The sequence below is a fragment of the Sphaeramia orbicularis genome, chromosome 12 (genome assembly GCF_902148855.1).
Source record: "Sphaeramia orbicularis chromosome 12, fSphaOr1.1, whole genome shotgun sequence".
Classification (NCBI taxonomy): domain Eukaryota; kingdom Metazoa; phylum Chordata; class Actinopteri; order Kurtiformes; family Apogonidae; genus Sphaeramia; species Sphaeramia orbicularis.
In genome coordinates, this window is record NC_043968.1 from 72,636,913 (window position 1) to 72,662,405 (window position 25,493).

Below are 25,493 nucleotides of genomic sequence, written 5' to 3' on the forward strand. Positions count from 1 at the left end.
GTGTTTGTGATCGGCACGGATCGGATCGGAGTGTTTTGTTATTCTGACATGTCTGGTCTGGGGGAAATACTGGCCCCGGCTGTGCGTCCGCGTCCGCCCGTGCGCGTGTGTTTGCGCGTTAGCTTCATGGAAGAAGAAGAAGCCATTGCACGGATTGCTCTGCTCTCCCAACCAGCCTCCATTAGCGACACAGAGGAGCTGGCATAGCCGCTGGTCCACTACACACACACACACACACACACACACACACACACACACACACACACACACCCACACACACACACACACACACACACACACATGAAAGCCATGTCCAGTGTGTGCAGGCTGCTGTATGTGCTCCGTCCTCTCCACCTCTTCTTCTTCTACTGCGCTCAGTTTTATCCAACCAAACCTGATCTGGTGGAGATTTGGAGCAAGCATGGAGATAGATTTATCTCGATAGTGGTGAAATTGAATGTAAGCGCAGTTGGGGCTTATATGTGGTGTGTGTTTCCATCATTATTTCCTTGAGCCTGCTTTGTTTTTGCTCTTGGTGCTTCTGGCTACATTGTTCCCTGCTCTGTTTGGACGCATGTCTTGCTGTCACCGGTCAGGTATGTCACACTAGAGAAGGGCTTCACCATAAAATGGAGGAAAGCAGATGAGTTTCCAAGGAGAGCCCTGGAGTCAGACAGACAGACAGACAGACAGACAGACAGGAGCCCTTATGCCAGAATCAAAGCAAATGAGCGTCCAAAAACCCTCTTCTTCTTCTCCTCCTCTTTCTTCTTCTTCTTCTTTTCTGCTTTTTTTGTGCAGCTCGGACATTAGAGGAAGCAGAAGAACTCTGAAAAAGTCAACCTTAGATCCTTTCAAGGTTAACTTCTGATGCTTGTTCAACTCCCACCAACAGCTTTGAGTCCAGTTTGACTGGGAAATGTGTGGTTGACTTTTATTTATTAAAGACTGGCCTGACACTTTTGGACAGTGTTTGGAACCGAGATGGCACAGGGACAACATGGATGAGATAGGAATTTTAATGCAGGATAATGCAGTGTTTTTGGCCGTGCAAGTAGTTAATGTTCAACTGAGTGGTCTCGACTCAACAGCATACACTCACATGCTGGACTTTCTATGCGCCTAGTGTATGTATGTGTGTGTGTGTGTGTGTGTGTGCACGGTGGACATTTTTTATTTTTAGTGGAGAAGTTCTCAAGATGGTTGGGTTATTTTTGTTTTGAGTCTGATCTGAGCTCGATTAAGCTCTTGTTGCTGTTATTTAAACACTTTGGAATTGATTTATATGTAAAAGTAAGTGTTTGGTTTATTGTCTCATGTATAATTTATAAAGTTAGATGTGTTCTGTTTATCAACCTGCTCACCCAGGCACACTGTGGGATTTGTTTTTCTTTATGCTTTACATTTATTAAAGTATTTTTAAGTCATTTAAAAGTTGATTACAGGCTTCGTGTCATTTCCCGTTGGTCATAAGTTGTAATAGATTACACAGCGGAGCCTCAGGTAACCTCTCACATGTTATATCCTCAGCTTGTGTGTTGACCTGTCATGAGAATGGAGGCGTGTTTGTAAGCTGTGGTGTGTTTATATGTGTGTGTCTTAGGCAGTTTTCTGTGTGTGTGTGTGTGTGTGTGTGTGTGTGTGTGTGTGGTGCTACGCTCTGCAGTTCCCCTGGCCACTGTGTGAAATCTTGCTGACAAGGAGACTGTGAGCTTGACACACTGTGCTGCGACAATGCTGGGGCTGAGAAGAGCAATCAAAATGGTGGCTTTGCTCCTTCTCCCCGGCGTGGCAGGGCAAACAGGTTCTCAAGGAGGAGCTGATAGAGGACAGCCGAGGCAGGAATCTGCTGCAGTCGACACATTTGTCTCACAGAGACAGGGGTACAACAATGGATAGAGTCTGGTTGGAAGGTGGATGTTCTGAAACTGAGCCCAGAGACATAACTCTGGATGTGATTGTGATTTTTTTTATTTTTTTGAAGAAACTCTGAGCCTACATGGATTGTATCTGGGATACTGACACACTGCTGCCTCTGTTTTGCACTTAGAGTTCTTGTAGTAACTTTCACAGGTCCTCAATACATTCTTTCTTGATTGTAAAGTTTATTCGTGCTGCAGTATTACAGTATTATAGGTAACCTGGCTGAGGTTTAGTACGCTATGGTTTGTCACTTTTAATTACTGGTTTAGTACTTGTCTAATAGTTTCCTGTTATGGTTTTGGCTGCTATTATACCTGTGATTCTTTAACCAAATCTGGACTACTTACTGCCCAGGGGTCCCATGTTGTCGGTGATGTAATGGCTCTGTTATAACTTGATAAATTTCATATTATAAACACTAATACACATTTCAGAAGTAAATGACTGATTTAACTCCCGCCTCACTTTCATCCTTATAACAGCAGACAAACAGGTGTGATGGATCATTAGCAGCAGGTTAAACTGCAAACACTAAATAGTTTAATTTTGTGTCTAATTCTGTAGATGAATGATATTTGTGTGGCCTTTTAATACCTGAAGTGGCTGAATCATAAGGTTGAACCGTAAGTGTTAATTTATGTGGTAATTTCTCAATTAATCAATTAGTTGCTTGTAGAGCGGGGCAAAAAAAAAAAAACCCATCTAGATATTTTTATCAACCTCATAGATGGTTTAGGATTTTAATTGATTCATTTTTTTCTATACAAAGCATCTGATTACAGACACATTCACAATTAAGTCATTACAAGAAACAAACAGGTTGCACTTTGAATTTTAGTTTAGCAAAAAGTGTCTCCATAATAAATAATCTCAATTCTTTGCCTTTTTTTGTTACATTTTTCTGAATTTTTAGAAAGTACAATCAATTATTCAAATTAATTTGATTAATATCCCAGCCGTCATTGCTGGGTGAGTAAAATCAGAAAATGGTGAAAAATGTCAATCAGTGTAAGATGACATCCTCAAAATAATTTATTATATAATCCTATACAGTTCACTGTCATAAAGTTGTAAAATATCTTTAACTTTATGAAGCGTAACATGAGTAAACTCTAAACTTACTGATTAACCATTGCAGCTCTGTTGAATTTACCTTGTATTTATTTATGTTATTGCAGTTCAGTTTGAATGTGCCAGACATATGTGTACGACTTTCAGTAAAAAACAAAAAAAAAAAGAATTGCATAACTGGATTTTTGCAAGGTATTTCAGGATTATGTTAAAAAAGCTCGACACAGAGGACAGAGGATTAAACAAGGGGGACTTCTGTGATGGTTGTATGCTGGAAGGAAGTGGTGGTGAAGCTCATCACTCACTCAAATACTGTGTCTCTTGTAGCACACACACACAAACACACCCCCCCTCACTCACTCTCTCTCTCTCTCTCTCTCTCTCATTCACTCACTCACTCACATGGGGTGATGTGCTCCTCCATTCTTCTGTACCTGGGGCAGTGGAGAAGGCTAGGGAGACACACAAAAGCAAATTGAAATGCTCCAGTGAGTGCTTTCTTGACATGATGCATGGCTCATGAGATGCAGCCTGGCCCTGCTGCTACACTTGTAAGTGTGCCGAAACACACACAAACACACTCACAGGCCTCCGGATCTAAAACACTATAGCCATATTAAAAGTAAAGTAAATACATTGTCTCCACTTCTCCGCTGCATAAACTTGGACTTCAGTTGCGCTGTTAGAACCCACCAGGATTGGCTTTATAATTTAACGGGGATTTTTAAAGAAATTTGAAATCCTCATCACATCAGGGGTTTAAAGTGGAACAAGGAAGTGGCTTGTTGGAGGTGTCATTACAGTTTCTGTTGTCAGTTGCCACGTTACACCACTGCAAAACTGGTTCCTCCTCTCTGCTTTCCATCAGAACATCAACATCACCTTCCCCCCGTGCGGAAAATAATGCTTGTATCTCGGTATAGCACATGGTTCTATCTTTGTGTTTTGCTTGTTTTTTCTTTGTAGCATCTATATATAAAGCTAAAACTGACAGATAGCTTTATGGAAAATTGTGGCCTTGTGCTGGACATGAGAGAACACTCAGGTTGCCTTTGCGTTGAGGATTTATGCTCTTCTCTACTAAGACACAGTGAAGCAGCTCTGTCAGCTTTGAGCTGCCTCTGTGGAAAAAAAAACCCTGAATTCTTTGGAGACGCCCGTTCCTTGGGCAGTGTGGTGCCACTGGACAAGGCCTTCATTGAGCAGGAACAGGAGTGGTCTTGTAGAAGGGATCCACAGGCTCGGCCTACGAAGCAACAGAGCTGTCCAAGGACGATTAAATATTTAAGAGCTTGGAAAGGAGGTCTCGGTGGTAAGTTAATATTGATGGGTCTCTCATCTTTCCTTCTCAAACTTGTTGAGCTGCCTCAAGAAGTCAGATGTTGAACCTGGAGAGGAACTCCTCGTCTGTGGCTGCTTCTTCTTACACAAATTAGTACCTCGTCTTTGAAAATAAAGATCATGAGCATCAATATTTTCATGAGTAAACCTGGGTCACGTTGAGTTTTTTTGGGCCTTTTGTGTTGTTTCTACAGGGTCTTTCTTTGGTCACTCAGAATACTCTATCCTGACTAGCTTGTAACCTCACCCACACCCTGTAACTGTAGTAACTGCCATGTCAGGCTTACAAGGAAGTCAGCATTGCAGTGTTTTCTGGCAGTGGTCCACTGAACACCACTTACAAGGAACCCTTCTGTGCATCTCCCAGCCTTTATTTGTAATCATCTCCCTCTCTTTATTCAGTGAATCGATGGGTTTAGAATCTGCTGCAGATGCACAGGAAATTGGTGGAAGTGCAAAGGAATTCAAGGTTTTGGAGTTTTGATTGGGTCCAAGAAGGTTCAGCATGGTTTTTAGTCAGGAATGATGCACCTACAGCATAGAGGAAGTTATACTATAGTCACATCATGCAGGTGACATATCTGACTTAATTACTGGATTCCCATTGGTACCTGGAGAGATGACCTTAGCCTGCGCAGTTTGTGATGAAATTTATTAGGAAGTTCACAGGTTTTAAAATGTTTAGCCCTTGGTGAGATAGCACAGAATTGATTTGAGACAGCAAACAGATTGATTTACGTCAGGAAATGGTTTCCTAGGAGAGATGGACTACAAGGCTGCATGGAATGTAAGGTTTCCTGGAGTAATTGTCCTTGTGGAAAAACACTTCCTGGTTTCTCTCCAAAATCTGTCCTTGGACATCCTTCACTCGCCTCACTCTTTTAGTGGTGTTTATTTAGCTAAGGAAACTGTGTGTTTGCAGTTTAAGGAGGATGAAGCATGTTTTCATCTTCATTTTTTGTCTAACTGTGAACATGTATGGTTTAGACTTATGTAATGTGCAAGCAAACAAAATCTTTTTTTCTCCTTTCTTTCCTGTAGCCTACTTGTGTATCTGATTCTTTTTTTTTTTGCATTTTTGTCTCCTCAAGCTCAAGGGAATAATCCTCTTGAGAAAACCAAATATATCTACCTATTCCTTCCAATATAAAATTGTAAAAATAATCACGCCTGAGGCTATTAATTAAATAGTGCACTTAATCATTTTTGGATGGAATATTTAATCATGTTAGTGAGGGGAGCCCCGAGTTTTAGCTTTTATGTATTTCAGTGTAGAAAAGAGGATTTTATCTCTCTCATAGAAGTACTAAACATGCCTGGAACATGTTTGGGTCAACTGCATTTGATAATCTTATTTTAACAAGAGCTTTCTGAGCTCTTTACATCCACCACGTCACAGTTTTAGGGTTAGGGTATGGTCAGGTCAAGGGAACACGCACTTCTATGCGATGTCAAAATCCAAGTTTCTCTTATCCTTTTCTGTATGCACTCATTGGTTAGTTTATTACTGTGATGTATAATAAATGCTTGCATTAAAAATATTTGATTTATTTTCTAGACACATTGGTCCTTACATCTTAATAGGATCAAGAATTGGAACTGTGTCACTATGCCCATTGAAACCGTGTTACTTTAAATGTGTGACAATAAGTCCAAAAGTTTCCAGTATATTTTCCTAAATTTTGACATCAGTGTAGCTTAGTATGTTATTTAACACATCATAGGCAAATTTAAGTGAATTTCCTGTGGGAACTGCATGTTAAGGACTTTGGCATAAACCTTGTCAAAACCAGTGACATTTTGATGAAACCGTGTCACTGAGCACATTTTAAAATATTTTTGGTCATAAATTTTAGTTTATGAAATCATCATCTTTACTATGTTTAAGTACTTACAAATACCTACTGAAATATGTAACACACATATATACACAAAATTAGAGCCCATTGAACAGGAAACATGCAACCGTGTCACTGCTTGACCTGACCCTACAGCTTGTTTAGATTGTACTTCAGCCACATTAAACGTACATGCAGTTTGGCCTTTTTCTTCTAACTCTAACCCTAGTTCTGTGGATAACCATTTCCAGAGCCCCCCCAGGATGTGAAAGACCGACAACAACTTCCAGGCTGCCGCTACGCACTGAAAGAGGCTCATTTTGACAAAATCTTTGTATGTAGCATTTGCTTTTGCAGAGATTTATTAAAAAAAAAAAAAAAAAAAAAAAACAGAGCTCACTTTCCAATGTATAGATGCTCCACAAAAATAACTTTTTTCCTGACATATTTTTTGCAAATGCAGTGTTGTTGCACCCTTTGCTTAGTGTTGCCTAACACTAACCTTAAGCCAAGGTTAGGGCTCCACGGTAGGAGTGGATGGCAGTATGTTGAAGCAATGCAATGCAGGTGTATGACGGGTGATTCCATTCTCCATATTTAGAGGCACACTTCTCAGATGTCTTTAGGACAGTGTCTTGTGAGGAACAGCAGGGCTGCACTCTAGGTGGCCATCTTTGTAGTGAACGAAACCACACATCTCACTTCTGCTTTTTTGCTGACTGCCATGACAGACTGCAGAGGAACCCGACAGGAGGGAAGCTGCCTGCTCAGGTCTCTGTGCTCTTAAAGTTAAACACTTCCATCTGTGTAACAAGATAGCGGCAAGGCAGCAGAGGCAGCTCCACTCAGCTGAGCAGGACAGTCAAAGACCTTGAGGAGCACAAAATGGTGGATGGCCATGCTACTGCTGATACTCCTGTGTGATTGGCTGTGTGTCTCCTTGGCCACAGTGGGGCTGCTGTGTGAAATGGAGTCCTCTGTGTGTGGAGTGCTGGCCCAGCCTCAGCTCTGATGCAGAAGATAATTCTGTCAGCTCAGACAGAGAGAGAGAGACAGAGAGAGAGAGAGAGAGAGAGTAGCCAACTGAGGTGACGATACAAAAAGAAGGTCCTCCTAGAGAGGTTCAAACCAGTGAACTACATGATTTCCTGGGTTTTAACATATGTTATTAACAGCTTTTTTCATTTGATACTCTTTGCTCTGTACACAGCAGTTGCAAAGCACTGAGGTAACATGAAAAGCTTCATTTTTTCTACTAAGAAGAAAGAGAGTGACTGGAAGGGTATTCATTATCTAACCTTCACACCCAGCAGGCTGTAGCTTAGGGATTTACCAGCTTTTGTTGGTTTATGAAAAATTTCGGTCCTGAAGGTCACATAAACATTGCTGAAAGCTTATGATTAAAACCTAAATGCTGGAGATGTAAAAAACCATGAGCTGCATTGTGAATGGAACAGCACTTTCATATTTATCAGCCCAGGGAAGGTTTCACCATGACAACCTGGAGACGGCAATGACACAGAAGATGGTCATTAATGCTCGGTCTTCACCTAATCTCCTTCTCATTATCTTCTGTCTGCGCAAAAGAGGCCAAATGTTGCTACTGCGTGGACTTTGTTGCACCCTCCCCTTTTCAGAAGGAACAATCTGAAACACAATGGCTACCCTTGGAGCAAGGTTACTTGCACCACGAGGACCAGTGCCTTTCTTTCTGTCTTTCTTTTTTTTTAGTTGGTGCAGCTTGACAGATGAATGAGGAAGTGGCAAGTTAGATGTGTTTGATTGAGAAAGAAAATGTCTTGGTTTGTGAAGAAAGAGGAGAACGTGTGCAGTGATGTTAAGTATGAAAGGCTGCCTGAATGGTTGGCTGATGTCAGGTAACCATCAGTCAGAGGCAAACTGGATGACACAGGCACGGTCTGACCTTGCAGCATGGTTCGACCTAGACATAAAGAAAATGATCATCTGTTCCTTGGATTTGCATAGTATTGCAGCTAGAAGCCTCGCTAATGGCATTCCTTTCACTGTCTGTGTGTCTCCGTCTCTCTCTCTCTCTGATATGAGGACTTGCTTGAAGGCCTCAGTCAGCAGTTACTTTGAGGTCTAATGAGCAAAATTCTTCAGTCCTTTAAGACTCTGCTCTTTGGCCTTTTTTATGAATGCTGCAAATGTTTAGGTCAGGTTATTCAGGAACTTTGATGTTGAATCCAGATTAAACCCCTGTGTGATCACTAATTACAGAAATATGGTAAGAAGTAGAAGTAAACAAGTTTTACCACAGGGGGTCGCACTTCGACTTAGAAGATGATCCCAAGTGGAAAAAATGGTTAGGGTTAGGGTTAGGGTTAGGGTTAGCTTAACGTCTGGGAGTGAGAGTGTAGTTACTCCAGCCCTCTAGGTGGCAGTACTGCACCTCTATATTGGTTTAACACCTGCCAATAATAAGACGAAGCAGGGACAAAGCGGTTGTGTTACTTACTACAAATGCAAAACAAGGTGGATTTAGAGTTGTGATGCTGTCAGTACAAGTTGACAAATGTCAGTTCAGCTCTTATACTGAACCAAACCACCTAAACCAAAACCATACCAGAGCACGTGCATGTGGAGACCCACTACAGTCCTCTAATGTCAGAACATGTGTCATCTACCTTCCACAAGAACTCCATCGATGTTGGATTTTTAAAGGCAAATATAACGATGATATATATCCTGAAACTATTTTATATTAAACTATGTTTTATTTGACCAGAACATAAAGCTGTAAGTATTTAATTCAGTGTTTTTCAACCTTGGGGTCAGGACCTCACGTGGGGTCGCCTGGAACTCAAATGGGGTCACCTGAAATTTCTAGTAGTTGATAAAAAAAAAAAAAAAAAATTACTAATAAAGAAATATATGGTGAGTTGAGAGATAATCACAATACATAAAAGACATAATAATAATAATAGTAATAATAATAATAATAGTAATAATAATAATAATAATAATAATAACAATAATAATAATAATTTTTATTTATAAGCACCTTTCGAGACACCCAAGGACACTGTACAACAAGATGAAACAGACAAGCCATAAAATACAAAGAAATAAACAGATAAAAGAATAATTACTATATATAGAAATGAAGATGACAAACTGAAGCTAACACTGAAGCACCGTGGCACTGTTTCTCTTTCAAATCCCTAATAATATACATTATATAGCCTAAATGTCGTCTAAAATTAGCGTTTATTTGCAACATAGTATATCAAACTATTACAAGATCAAAAACAAATTAATTTTAGCAAAAAAAAGTCTCAATTTTGAATGTCTGGGGTTGCCAGAAATTTGTGATGTTAAAATAGGGTCACGAGCCAAAAAAGGCTGGGAACCACTAATTTGACTGAACATCTGACTAGCTGTTAAATGACCTATGTGGGACCTATTTTTTTTTTTTTTTTTTTTTTTACAAGCCTAATCTTAGTTGTTGGTTACTATTAGTTTTTTGTATCAATATTTCTTTTTTTTCTTTTATTGTTCCATTTTTGAAATTTTACAACACAAACATTTAGAACATAGTGTCAGTTGTCGTCCTGTATATTGTCCATTTTTTCCATCAATCTTCACAAGTTGCTTGCTGTAGTCTTGTATCAGTATTTCAAAGCAATCTGTTCACGTGTACCTTCCACCAGGTTTGATATAAATCTGCGCTGTAGTTTTTTGTGTAATCCTGCTGATTGACAAACAGAAAAACAAATGCAGGTCAAAAGATATTACAAAAAAACACCCTTCTTCTGCAGCTTCTTTACCATTTTTTTCCTGTTCAACCTGCATTCAGGCAACTTGAAAGCCTGATTGTGAGATCACCGTGGGTCATAAACACTGTCTATTCTTTTGCCCACAATCCTTAAGGCCTGCTGTTTGCGAGGTGTTTCTTTTCTTGCGCCCTCTGAATGTGACACTAGTGAAGGTCAGGCTGCAGACAGATCAGCAAAGCTCTCTGGATTGCAGCGTCTGAAAGACTCTGCACCAGTATTTACCAGTCTTCTGAGACCAGCTGGGATTACTGAGCTGGTTTCCCAAAAAAAAAAAAAAAAAAAACCCTCAGACTTCTGGTTCTTTCATCCATGAGACTCCTGTTTGTTTTCTCTCTGGGTTAAGAAGGGCTTGACGTACACATAACTCATCAGTGTTGATCATATGAAGACAGGGCATTTTAAATGAGTAACTGCTAGAGACGCACATTTAAGCCCCATGTATTTTTAAAAGGAAATAGAGATGACACATTTAAAGAGGAGGTGTTATGGCACCATGAGGGCCTTATCAAGATCAGGTCATTTTGCTCATGTAAAAAGGAAGCATCTAAAGGAAAAACCACCAAGAGGCTGATGGCTAAAAATAACTGTATAAGGACTGTATAATACAAGTTAATACACAACATGGAGCTGAAGGAGTTGAATGTGTTCTGCACGCTACTGAGAGGCTGAGAGAGCAGTAGGATTAGAAGTTCTTCTCACCAAAAAGCACATTAGTTTAGCAAGAATGTGGTTTATTCTCGTGACAGGAAATGGAACTTGTGATCTGATGAAACCAAGGTGGAATATTTTGATCTGAACTCCTAAATATAGAGCAATGGCACATCAAGTACAGATGGTAACCTTAAATACCTCACCTCGGTACTGTCTGGCGTTGCGTGGGGAATGTCGTCAATGCTTTTGGAGTCAATGTTTCGGCAGATTTTGAATAAGAAAGAGAAATGTTAGACGTCTAAATAAAACAAAATTCCGACCGACCAGGTTCAAGAGCTGCTTCTACTTATACAGATGAAAAATGTGGTAGAGTGTGTGAGAGAATGTGGCTCCAGTACTGGCGTATAAACTGGAAATGCTGGTTTTTAAGGAGCTCAAAAATGGCTAGTTATTGATTAAGTACGTTAGCCTTAATGTTCAGTGCTAGTTAGATTAATTAGTGTTTACTTTTTCAGAGATCCCAGAGAGTTGGAGTCAATTAACCACTATAAAAAATGTATATACAGTTGTGGAAAAAATTATTAGACCACCCTTGTTTTCTTCAATTTCTTGTTCGTTTTAATGCCTGGTACAACTAAAGCTACATTTCTTTGGACAAATATAATGACAACAACAAAAATATCTCATAAGAGTTTAATTTAAGAGCTGATTTTCTGTGTTTTCTTCATAATAACCAAAATCACTTCAGTTCTTACATCTATGGCAGGGGTGTCAAACTCATTTTCTTTCAGGGACCACATTCAGCCCAATTTGATCTCAAGTGGGCCAGACCAGTAAAATAATAACAGTGAAAAAAGTAAAATTCTATTATGATCAGGTTTACATCTACAAAGTTTCATTAAAAATCTGAATAACATGAACAACTTGAATTGTCTTAAGAAAAACAAGTGGAATTTTAACATTGTTATGCCTGGGTTTATCAGTTTATCATTTACACATGTGCATTACAATCGCACAAAACATTTAGTAACAGGCAGAATGTTGGTAAAATTGCATTTACTCTTCTTAAGACATTTCCATTTGTTCATATTTGTTCAGGTTATTCTTGTTTTTGTAAAAGTGTAGTTTGGTAATGTAAACATTTTCATGTAATTTTACTTTTTTACACCTTAAAAAAAACAAAGAGAGAATTTAGGGTTGTCATAATTTATAGGTTATAATGATAATATTTTACTGACCCACTTGAAATCTAATTGGACTGTATGTGTCTGTATGTGGAACCTGAATTAAAATGATTTTGACACCAATGATTGTTAATATCTTCAGTATAATTTTTGCATATCGCAAATCCATCCCACAGGCCAGATTGGACCATTTGGCGGGCCGGATTTGGCACCCGGGCCTCACGTTTGACACCTGTGATCTATGGCATTGTACTAACAAAAACCGTGCTTTTAGGCATTTCATGTTTTCTTTTCTGTCTGTTTTAGTCACATGATACACACAGGGGTTAGTACTTGATTGCATCACCATTGTTTTGGATGACTTTGGATGGTCTAATAATTTTTTCCATGACTGTATTTATATATTACAGCCTTTAAAACCCTACTATCTGTGATTACTATACCTCAAAGATGTGAAACCTCATCTTCAAAAACGGCAGTTTTCTTGAGCCGACATAAATTATTGACTTAAATCCTCTAATACGCACTGAATCCTCGCCATACAGTATAATCGGATCTCTTTTTAGGGACATGCGAAATATTGGTAGTTCACGTTTCACCAGATATTGTAGATGGACTTAGAGCTTATGAGGAAGGATGGCTTGAAGAATGGTCCTGGTCAAGGCATTGTTGCTTGGTTAATGGTTGACCTACTTTTTTGAATGCCATATGCTTCCTGAACCAGATTGGTTGTCAGATTAATCCAGCATTTTTTATCAGGATGCTGGTGATATCTAATGACAGTGTTGATGATTTTGGCCCAGATCAGAGGTGTTTTGGACATTTGTGCCTGTTGTTTTGTAGCAAAAAAAATGGTTGATCCTCAGTTTATGTTTGTGTAGTTGTGGAAAATAAATGTCAAGATGATTTTAGAATGATGCATACGAGGGTTACTGTCGTATTTCAACGGTGTTCTTGCTTCTGTTTGTATGCTGTGCTGTTCTGTTCCTGTCCTTTTCATTCCATTCCAGCAGATGTCTGATGAATGTTATGACAAAATGTTCTGAACATTATTGATCCTGCGCATCTCCTCTGAAAAGGCTTGGTCCATTGATCGACCAGGTGGGATCGATGTCTCATCTCTGTGTATTCAGACTTCCTTAAATGAGCAACATCATGTGATCTCATCATTTAAGGAAGCTCTCAGGGATGTGATGCAGAGACGAGGTCACTGTCCAGCTTTGTCTTGTCCTTATCACGCACGTGCTGAGATGCGACTGTAGTGAACAGATATGCTCATCAAGAACAGACAAAAGAATGGTTTGGTCAGATTCAGACGGGTACAGTGTGATGAAGTAATTGAACTAGAATATTAGTATTAGTTACTGATTGACCTGCTGTTAAATCCAGTGATTCCCAACCTTTTTTGGCTCATGACCCCATTCTGGCAACCCCAGACATTCAAAACGGAGATATTTTTTTGCTAAAATTAAGTTGTTTTTGGTCATGTAATAGTTTGCTATACTATGTTGAAAAATGGAATGTTAATTTTAGAGGACATTTAGTTTATATCAGGGGTGTCAAACTCATTTTAGTTCAGGGGCCACATTCAGCCCAAAATGATCTCAAGTGGGCCGGACCAGTAAAACAATAGCATAATAACCTGTAAATAATGACGACTCCAAATTTTTGTCTTTGTTTTAGTGCGATCAAAATTAAATTATAAAAATATGAACATTTGCAAACTATCCAAACAAAAATGATGTGAATAACCTGAAAAAAAATTTCTTGAGAAAAATAAGTGCAATTTTAACAATATTACACCTCAACTTACCATTTATACATGCATATTACGGATTGGATCTACAAAGGCACAAAATATTTAATAACAGGAAGAATAATTAATATTTAAAATTTCACTTTCAAAATTTCATTTTTTCGCATTTTATTGTTAAAGGATAGCTTGTCAATGTTAATATTTTCATCATTTAATATAAGTTTTTACACTAAAACAAAGAGAAAAATTTGGAGTTGTCGTTACTTATTTATAGATGTAATGTAATATTATGTTTTTCACATTAAACGAAGAAAATTTGGAGTGATTATTTATAGGTTATTATGCTATTATTTTAGTTGAGATCTCATTGGTCTGTATGTGGATCCCGAACAAAAACAACTACGACATCCTTGATTGTTAATATCTTCGGTGTAATTTTTGCTGATTCATCCCGCGGGCTGGATTGGACCCATTTGGCCCCCGTGCCGCATGTTTGACACCCCTGGTCTATATAATGTATATTATTGTGGACGGAGGCAGAAAAGCCAGGTGTAGATTACAGCACAAAGTGAGAATTTTATTTTTCCTGGTCAGGATATGTACAGTCAGTCCAGCTTGGATTTACAAGGCTGACAATTAATACTGAACAAACAAGAACTCAAACTATGAATTATGAACAGTGATGTCCCAGTGTGGATTTTTTTTTGCTTCCAATCCGATTTTTTTTTTTGGAGATTAGTTTTGCTGATACCGATCCAATACCAATCTGATATGGACTTTTTACAATGAAATTTTGATTTAAAATTTGGAGTCATTATTTATAGATTATTATACTATTATTTTACTTGAGATCACCATTCGGGCCGAGTGTGGAACCTGAACTAAAACAAGTTTGACACCTTTGACTCTAAATAACTTTAGTATAATTTTTGCACTTTCCAAATTCATACTGTGGGAAACATTAGAACTTTCTATTTGCCACTGCTGTAGGGTGTCTATGGACAGGTCCGTCCAGGTATTATATGGGGGTGCGTTCAGTGCTGTGCGTTAGTGATGTGACGCGGGTTCCTCGCAGGTCGGGTTGGGGCGGGCCAAAAGAATGTCAGTTTATTAGCGGGATGGGTCAAGTCGGGTCAAATAATTCCACAGAAGCCCCGTGGGTTGAAAAAAAACCCAACTCGCGCATCACAACCGGACCTCATAATGAATATGAGCAGAGTGAAAATGAAACTTACAGATGCTTTACTAGTCCCTCTAAGCCTCCTGCTGTTGTGCAGCTTTTCCCTACCTCTGGAAACTTTAATTTGAGGGGACAAGATGTTCGATCTTCTAAAAATTGCCAGATCGGCAGCCAATACCAATCTGTAGATCAGATCGGGACATCCCTATTTATGAAAGAACTGCAGCATCTTAAACCGACCACAATGAACATTTGACAGATAAACAGAACCACAGTGCTTCAGTTTCAGACTCACAGTTTGTCATTCTTTTATATGTTGTGATTGTCTCCCTCAACTCACCATATATTTTTTATTAGTAAGTTTTTTTTTGTTTTTTTTTAATCAATTACTAGAAATTTCAAGCTACCACATTTGAATTTCAGACAACCCTCCATGGGGTCCCGACCCCAAGGTTAAAAAACATTGTTTTAATCCATTACATATGTACAGAGTACCTAAAAAAGGTGAAAGATGTCTTAACATAGTATCAACAGTATAATCATATGTATAGTGAATATTATAAATATATGTACTAACGCTGTGTATCAGTGTCTAACTCATTTTAGTTCAGTTCCACATTCAGCCCAATATGATCTAAAGTGGGTCAGACCAGTAAAATAATAACAGTGAAAAAAGTAAAATTACAGTATGAAAATGTTTACATTCACAAAGTTACCGTAAAAATCTGAATAACATGAACAACCTGAAATATCTAAAGAAAAATAAGTGTAATTTTAACAGTATTATGTCTCAGTTTATCATTTACACGTTTACATTGCAATAAATCTACATATACACAAAACATTAGTAACAGGTATGATATTGTTCAAATTAGACTCACTTCTCTTCAGACATTTTATTTTGTTCATATTTGTTCAGGTTATGCACATTATTATTATTATTATTATTATTATTATTATTATTATTATTATTATTATTATTATTATTAATAATAATAATAATAATTTATTAATTTATTAATTTTCTGACACTAAAACCAGAGAAAAATTTGGGGTTATCATTATTTATAGGTTATTATGATAGTATTTTACTGGTCTAATGCACTTGAGATTAAATTGTTCTGTATGTGGAACCCAAACTGCAATGATTTTGACACCTTTGATGGTTAATATCTTCAGTGTACTTTTTGCATTTCACATATTCATCCCACTGGCTGGATTGGACCCTTTGGTGGGCCGGTTTTGGTCCGCAGGCCGTATGTTTGACACCTGTGCTGTATATGATCATTCTCATGTTCACCAGTCACTAGTTGCTTATATTAGCTTACACATTAGCCACTTTCAGTTTCTTTCTTCAGAATTTATTAATACCTTATTCTACAGTTACTAACCACCCGATAGCAATTTTTCCTGCAATAACTTCAGAAATGTTACTTATTCAATGTAAATAAGCAACTTTTAGCACATGATTTACAACTTACATTATTGTGCACAACATGGACAGGAATTAATTAGTGACATAGTTAGGAACAAGAACCACACGCCTAAGAAAGAGTTGGACACACTGAAGCTGCATGTCCATAACAATATGGATAATGGTATTTTCATCCACAATTATTCCTATTTTTTTTCCACACAACTTTTGTTTTTACAAAATATATCTGACTACACCACAATGTACAGAGTGGGAAAGCAAAATTTACAATGAACATTTAGTTGTTTTTTCTCAGCAGGCACTACGTCAATTGTTTTGAAACCAAACATATGTTGATGTCATAATCATACCTAACACTATTATCCATACCTTTTCAGAAACTTTTGCCCATATGAGTAATCAGGAAAGCAAACGTCAAAGAGTGTGTGATTTGCTGAATGCACTCGTCACACCAAAGGAGATTTCAAAAATAGTTGGAGTGTCCATAAAGATTGTTTATAATGTAAAGAAGAGAATGACTATGAGCAAAACTATTACCAGAAAGTCTGGAAGATACTATTAAAGAAGAATGGGAGAAGTTGTCACCCGAATATTTGAGGAACACTTGCGCAAGTTTCAGGAAGCGTGTGAAGGCAGTTATTGAGAAAGAAGGAGGACACATAGAATAAAAACATTTTCTATTATGTAAATTTTCTTGTGGCAAATAAATTCTCATGACTTTCAATAAACTAAATGGTCATACACTGTCTTTCAATCCCTGCCTCAAAATATTGTAAATTTTGCTTCCCCACCCTGTAAAAATGATAACAAATCAGTACTAATGCCCCGGCAAACCATTATATCTATTGGACTTTAAAATGTTGATATTACTGGATGCAGGAGGTGCAGCAGGTTTCATCTGTCTAAGGGGGCTGAGGTTTAAAGTTCATCTAAGTGTTGGTTTGGGTTGTTGTGTATTCTTCATATTATGTAGATTTTACCACAGCACTTGTGGATGTGCAGTCCGGTCTGTTTCCCAAATGCGTTGATACTGACCTCGATTTGATGCAGGTCATGCATTGACCTATATTTGACCTTTCAGATGTGTTTTTATCACATGAAGAATAAAGTATGTATTAGGGCAGGGGTCTCAAACATGTGGGCGGGGGCCAAATGTGGCCCGCCAACGGTTCCAATGCAGCCGGTGGGATGAATTTGCAAAGTGCAAAAATTCCACAGTCAAGGCTGTCGAACTCATTTTAGTTCAGGTTCCACATACAGACTAATATGATCTACAGTAAAATAATAACAGCAGAATAACCGACAAAAATAATGACTCCATATTTTCTTCTTGCTTTGATGTAAAAAAAAAAAAAAAAATTACACTATGCCTATAAATAATAACAACTTCAAATTTTTGTCTTTGTTTTAGTGCAAGAAATAACATTAAATTATGAAAATAGTTACATTTACAAACTATCCTATAACAATAAAATGTGAATAAGATGAATGAATATGAAAAACCTGAAATGTCTAAAGAAAATTAAGCACAATTTTAACAATTTTCTGCCTGTTCAATCAGTGTTTAGTGTCTTTGTAGATCCGATCCATCATGCACATGTAGAAATGATAAGTTGAGGTGTAATATTGTTAAAATTGCACTTATGTGTCTTAAGAAATTTCAGTTTTTTCAGGTTATTCACATCTTTTTTTGTTTGGATACTTTATAAAAGTAAGTCATTTCATAATTTAATGGGGGTTTTTTGCACTAAAACAAAGACAAAAATTTGGAGTTGTCATTATTTATAGGTTTTTCTGTTATTATTTTACTGGTCCGTCCCACTAGAGATCAAATCGGGCTGAATGTGGCCCCTGGAAGAAAATGAGTTTGAGAGCCCTGTATTAGGGTGTGATGTCATCATTTCCTAATCTCTTGGAAATGCACAAACCAGAACTCTCAAAATTGTATTTATTTTATTTATTTTCACATCATAAATAGCCAGAGAAAAATTTAAAAACCTATTTTCACGTAAGTAACACCATTGTACAGGAGAGGATAGAAGCCAAAAAAGGCTTATGTAAATACCTCCCCGGAAATAAACAATTACACAGGAGAAAAAAAAAAAAGAATTAAAAAATACGATATAACTGAAATAATAATCTAAAGTAAAATATTAGAATTACAAATCAAATTATATACAGACTTATATTTTGTCATAAATTAGAGTCCTTTTCAGATGCTTTTTAAATATTCTGTTGGGTTTCTGTAAATTGACTTAGAGTCTGGTTTTGACCAACTCTATATATAAAATGTCAAGAGATAACTTTTTTGTGATCTGGCGCTATATAAATAAAATTTGATTGATTGAGTGATTTAATTGGATTTCCCCTGTAAGTCGCTTTGGAAAAAAGCGTCTGCCAAATGCGTAAACATAAACATAAATAATGATAAAGACGATGTTGATTGAAGTTCAGGTCATAGATTATTCCAAAAATGTGGTCCACGATATTTTAGAGAATACTGACTGACAGAAGTTTGGCAGTAAGGAAGATCAAATTTGCCTGTGTATCGTGTAGGATAATTGTGAATAACAGAAGACAACATAAAAAAGTTCTGGAAAACTTTAGGAAGGACATGAGTTAAGTGAACATATTTGTGCATGAGGACACAGGTCTGGTAAACATTCACATCAAAAACTGAGAAAAGTTTCAATTTTTCGAAAAGAGGAGCAGATGAGATGAGATGAAATCATCACTTTAGAAAGCATTTTTTAATTTATTTTTTAATTTTTTTTATTTTGCAGCCAAAAACACTTTTTACTTGTGAACAAGGTGCACAAACATAGAGAAGAAATGCAATGTGGACAGGGCTTAGAAGAAGACTATTATCACCTGTAGCAGCATAAGAATAGACCATATTTTGAAATGGATTTTCGGGATAATGTGTATTATTGTTGTACTTCTGTTTCATATGGCCTTTAAAAATCATATTTCATGTACTGTTACTGTCAGTAACAAGTAATTATAAGTTTATTAATGGAAAATGTGTGCAATATGCAGGAGGATCTAGTTGCAGAAATGAAGTTTAATACTCAGAATCATGTTTTCATTTCCTTATAATCATCCATTTCTTCCTTCTCTACGGAGCAGGGTGTCCACTCTTTAGCTATTTGACCTTTTTTCCTGTTTCCAAATGACAGAAAGTGTTGAGATTCATTACTTTAACCAGTGTTGGACCGGCGCCGTTAAAAAGTCCAGAACAGACACATACTGACTTTCACATATTTTCTCTGTGAATTCAGGTGAGATTGAGGGCTTACCCAGTTAATTAGGTGACACTTTATAATGACGCGTTTACTGCAAAATTTAAATGCTTTTTTTTTCTTCTTTTTTTAAATTTATTATCACTGATGTTTTAACCTGTTTTCATTATGGCAGTGTTTTTCAACCTTGAGGTCGGGACCCCACGTGGGGTCACCTGGAATTGAGGTTTCTAGTAATTGATTAAAAAAAAAAATGTTGTAATGATTCAATATATGTGTCATTATAATTAAAACACCACACACTTTTCCTTATAAAAATTTTAAAAAGGTGCACTATATACATTATATAGCCTAAATGTTTAAAATTAATTTTTATTTGTGACATAGTATAACAAACTATTACATGATTGAAAACAAATTAATTTAGCAAAAAAAAAAATGTCTCCGTTTTGAAATTCTGGGGTCGCCATTAATATGTGATGTTAAAATGGGGTCACAAGCCAAAAAAGGTTGGGAACCACTGCATTATGGTATGGCATATGCTGCTTGACCTCTTGGCCAGTTCGCCCCTGTAAAACAGATCTCAATCTCAAAGGGATTTTATCTGGTTAAATATAGGTTAAATAAAGAATAATATTTTTTAAATTTTTTATTTCGAGTACATGTAATCATCATAGACAAAGAATCACACAGCATGGTCAAACAAAATTTTTCTTCGCTTGAAAACGAGTGAGAAGAAGTTTAACTTATTGACTCCCACCCCTTTGTACAAACTAATAATTAAATTAAATCCGCTTGCTTTGTTTTGTTAACACACTTTTTTTCTGTATATTTTTACAATAACACCAACATCTGTACAAACCATTCACATACTTTCTTAGTCACCTCACGCACAATCAGATTTGCATAATCAACCGTTTTTAATATAAACTATAACATTTATATGCACTTTAAATATTTACTATAAATACAATGATCAATAAATGTGATAATATCTTCTTATCATGATAATTAATTAATTACAATAATATTTTATGCGTACTTCTATGTTCTAACACAGTGGTTTCCAACCTTTTTTGGCTCATGACCCCATTTTAACATCAGAAATTTCTGGCGACCCCAGACATTCAAAACAGAGACATTTTTTTTTAGCTTGTTTTTGGTGTAGATTACTGCACAAAGTGAGAATTTGATTTTCCTTGGTCAGGATATGTACAGTCAGTCCAGCTTGTATTTACAAGGCTGACAATTAATACTGAACAAACAAGAACTGAAACTATGAATTATGAAAGAGCTGCAGCATCTGAAACTGACCACAATGAACACTTGACAGATAAACAGAACCACAGTGCTTCAGTGTCAGACTCACAGTTTGTCATGTCTGTTATGGATTGGGATTGTCTCTCTTAACATACCATAAATTTTTATAGTAAGTTTTTTTCTTTTTATTTTTATCAATTACTCAATATTTCAGGCGACCCCGTTTGAATTCCAGACAACCCCACGTGGGGTCCCAACCCCAAGGTTGAAAAACACTGTTTTAACTAGATATTTACTTATTCAGATAATGTTCTATATTTTGTTATTATAGGGCACAGGTGTCAAACATAAGGCCCAGGGGCCAAATCTGGCCCACTGAAGGGTCCAATCCGGCCCGTAGGATGAATTACACTGAAAATATTAACAATCAATGGTGTAAAAAACATTTTAATTTAGGTTCCGCATACAGAACAATAGATCTCAATTGGGTATGCCAATTAAAATATTATCATAACAACCTATAAATAATGGAAACTGCAGATTTTATCTTTGTTTTAGTGTAAAAAAGTAAAATTAAATGAAAATGTTTATATTAACAAACTGTCCTTTTAAAAAAAAATGTGAATAACCTGAACAAATATGAACAACCTGAAACGTCTAAAGAAAAGTGCATGCAATTTTACCAATATTCTGCCTGTTACTAAATTTTCTGTGTATTTGTAATTGTAATGTAAGTTTTAATGCAAATGTATAAATGATAAACTGATAAACTGAGGCAGAATATTGTGAAAATTGCACTTGTTTTTCTTAAGACATTTCAGGTTGTTCATGTTATTCAGATTTGTAAGGAAACATTGTAGATGTAAACATTTTCATAATTTAATTTTACTTTTTTCACTGTTATTATTTCTGGTCCAGCCCACTTGAGATCATGTTGGGCTGAATGTGGCCCCTGAACTAACATGAGTTTGACACGCCTGTTATAGGGGATTTATGCATCCTTTTAAATGCACAAATTGACAAAGGCATTTTTAAGTTTTGATCCAAATTCTAATTAATAATAATAAGAAAATGCAATGTAACGTGCATAAAAACTACAACAAATTTGACGTATCTTATTTTTGTGGAAGTCTCCTAAACCCCTGTCTATTTCATTTTGGCTTAGAGATGTTATGTTTTTTCTTAAATTAGAAAAGATTCGACTCTCACTACAAAGCTCCTCAACTAAATTCTTTAATAAATGGCAATCTTTTTTAGATTGCTTTCAATCTTTACAAACACTGCCTTCAGATTGATCTCTCACACCTCCACTCTACTCTATTTTATTATTGTTTAGGTATTGTTGTTTTTTGTCGTAATTTGTTCTGTCTACCAATTATTGTCACATTTGATACATCTGGGTAATGTCTAATATTTAAAAGTAAACACAGATATCTACAAGCTACGACTTATTTATTTATTTATTTATTTTAATTTATTTATTTTTATTTTCTTCTATTTCCATTAGCTCAGTTAATATTCTTGTACACCACAGATTTGATACTGCTTGTACTTATTTGATCTTCTACTGCTCAGAGACTGTCATGATGTTCTTGTTTCTGCTGTTGCCCCTTCTTGGAGGGCCTTGGGGTTGGATTGGGCATGGGGAAAAATGATATAAAAGGCAATGTATAATGAATGCACTGTAATTCTGCTCCTTTGTATGTACTGTTACATTGCTCATAAAAAGATAAATTAAAAAAAAAAAAAAAAACTACAACAAATTTGATTATTTAAATTCCAACATGAATACCTTTAAAGCCTGTGAACAGCAGTTTTTTCCCCTCTGTTTGTCTGTACTCTGTCCGTGTTGCATGAAGAGTGTGTTTACTGTAAACCAGTGAGTGCCAAACCCAACACCTTTGTGTGCATAAGGGTCCTAACTTTCATACGGAAACTAACATTTTCACTGAAGGTCTGTTGAATGAAAAGGGTGAGCATGACCCACGCCTGACTGTCCTTTACTACGCTGGGACAGAGGCTGCCGCTCGCTGTTGTCAATACTGTTATGCTTCTGTGAAAGGATGAGGCGAGGGCGCTGTATTGGAATATGAAGGTCAGTCAGGTCAGACCCGCTTTTCTCTTCTGAACCACTGTTGTTATCTGCCACACAGCTGACAGATAAAAGCTGAACTGGAAGCCAACAAAAGTGTTTGAGCTGCACCGAGGCCAAAGAATCACTAAAAACCAGACACTGGCCTTCGTAAGTGTGCGCCATTCCTAATCTGAACTAAAATAACTTCCAAAGCATGTATGAGGAAATCCTTTGGAGATTCTTTTTAGGAAATAATTCTCTTTGACATGCACAGACCCCATGGATTAATGTATTTTTGAGACCTTCAGGTGAGGATAAGCCATGCAAAATCCACGACAAGCTGAATCCAGACCAGTTGAGATGCTGCAGGGTGTGTGTGTGTGTGTGTGTGTGTGTGTGTGTGTGTCTTTCTCTCTGTGTTAGTGCAGCGCTAAGTGAATGTATGCACATGCTCATATCAGTATAATAACAGTATAAGATAACATATGGTTAGCCTCATAGCATAACTGCCTGAGCCAGGGGTGTCAAACTCATTTTAGTTCAGGGGCCATATTCAGCTAAATTTGATCTGAAGTGGGCCAGACCAGAAAAATAATAACAGAATAACCTATAAATAATGACAACTCCAGATTTTTGTCTTTGTTTGGGTGTAAAAAAAAAACTATTAAATTGTGAAAATACTTACTTTTATAAACTGTCCAAAAAAAGAAAAAACCCCTGAAAAAACAGACACTAAACACTGAGGAACAGGCAGAAAAATTATTAAAATTGTGCTTAATTTTCTTTAGACATTTAAGGTTCTTCATATTTGTTCAGGTTATTCACATTTTAGTGTTACAGGATAGTTTGTAAATGTAAATATTTTCATCATTTAATGTTATTTTTTGCACTAAAACAAAGAAGAAAAAAAAGTTGTTAATTCTAGATTTTTTTTTGGCTTAATTCAAGATTTTTTTTACTTAATTGAAGATTTTTTTTTTTTGGCTTAATTCAAGATTTTTTTTTAACTTAATTGAAGATTTTTTTTGGCTTAATTTAAGATATTTTTTTTTAACTTAATTGAAGTTTTTTTTTGCTTAATTCAAGATTTTTTGCTAAATTTGAGATTTTTTTGGGCTTAGTTGAAGATTTTTTTTTTTTGCTTAATGGGAATTTTTTTTTTTTTACTTAATTGAAGATTTTTTATTTTTTTTTGCTTAATTCAAGATTTTTTCCTTCATTCAAGCTAATTTTTTATATATATATATATATTTTTTTTTTGCTTAATTCAATTTAAGACTGTGGAATTTTTGTACTTTGCAAAAACATCCCAGGGGCCGAACTGGACCCTTTGGTGGGATGCATTTGGCCCCCGGGCCGCATGTTTGACACCCCTGGCCTAAGTCATCCACTGTGTGGACAAAAGTATTGAGACGCATTGAATTCAGGTGTTTCTTTTCTAACAGGGGTCTGGAATACAAAACGATAATGACAAATGTTATAATATAGTTTTATATTGTGTTAAATATCATTGCATTTCAGTGGTTAGTTTGGTTTAAATTGTTATCTTTGCTTCCAGAATGCTGCAAAGAGGGTTTTTCCTTAATTTCTCTCAACACTGATTTTGTTTTTTGTTTAGTTTAACCCATGACTTTGATTTTACATGTTCTACTTCTAAATTTCTAAAATGTTTTTTGTGCTCTGACTGTAAATAATAATTTTCTACCACAACTAACCATCTATTTTCTTCACATCTCACTTAGGAAGAAAAATCTCCCATTAAACTTTAAGGAAATATTGAAGTTTACAAACTATATGGACAAAAATATTAATAATCAATATAATATTTATCACAATATAAAACTATATTGACATTTGTTATTATTGTTTTGTATCCCAGACTCCTGTTAGAAAAGAAACACCTGAATTCAAGGTGTTCCAATACTTTTGTCCATTTGTATATGAGTTAGACAGTTATGCTATGAGGCTAATGGCATGTTAACTGTGCTTCTTGGCCTGATGCAGCCTTGTGTCTATCCCATCTGTAAATGATATGCCAGATATTTCATGATAAGTCCCTAAAATGATGCACTAAAATTTATATGGAAACAATGTTAGGAACACAGCACCGTTTCATTTAATCTTATTCATGTCACTTCACAGCTCCATTATGAAATGCAAAACACATAATAATATGCATTTAAACTGTTTTACATTCAAGTAGCTGTGACCAAAATGGAATATTGTAGTTTTTATGGCAGAGGATCCGTAGGCTGAGTGGGTTTCTGCCGCTCAAACAGAAGTGAAACGTGTTAAAATTCTCCACAGATGTGGAAGAAGTGACTCAGTTGTCCTGACCCTGTAGTCAGTGTTTATGGGGACTTTATTTGCATCGTGGATGGAAGCGGCAGTCACAGACTCTGAACTGTGTTGGTGTTTTCCCTGTGAGTAAGCTGATTTAGGAACTAGTTTTAAGATTTATATCCAATATGATTTGACTCAAGTCCGGTCTCGCATTATCGTCACTCCACTCAGCGCACTGGAATTGACTTCATTTTAAATGCAACTTAAATAACATTTTGCAGTGATTTTTGGAGTTTGTAGAGGCGTATACCCACCTCTTGATGGTTTTAAATATAAGAGCAGTGTTTCTGATGATCAGTGCAGGCAGTGATGATGTTTCACTGTTTCAAAATGGTAATATAATCGCTTATACTTACTGAGAAGAAAATACAGCTGGTAACAATATTTTCCTTCTG

At 36.4% G+C, this 25,493-nt stretch overlaps 1 protein-coding gene across 5 annotated transcripts in view; it reads left to right on the plus strand.

The window, feature by feature from the left end:
* znf462 (zinc finger protein 462) overlaps nt 1-25,493 on the plus strand; it is an 89,554-nt gene that overhangs the window by 840 nt on the left and 63,221 nt on the right. Inside the window, exon 1 of one of the 5 annotated variants that reach the window (XM_030150993.1) lies at nt 374-459. The exons of 2 other annotated variants lie outside the window; for them this stretch is intronic. The gene's annotated coding sequence lies outside the window, so the exon portion shown is untranslated. Of the gene's footprint in view, nt 1-373; nt 460-4,288; nt 4,307-24,972; nt 24,983-25,493 lie in introns of those variants that run through there. 2 more of the 5 variants (XM_030150996.1, XM_030150995.1) reach the window with 2 other exon arrangements.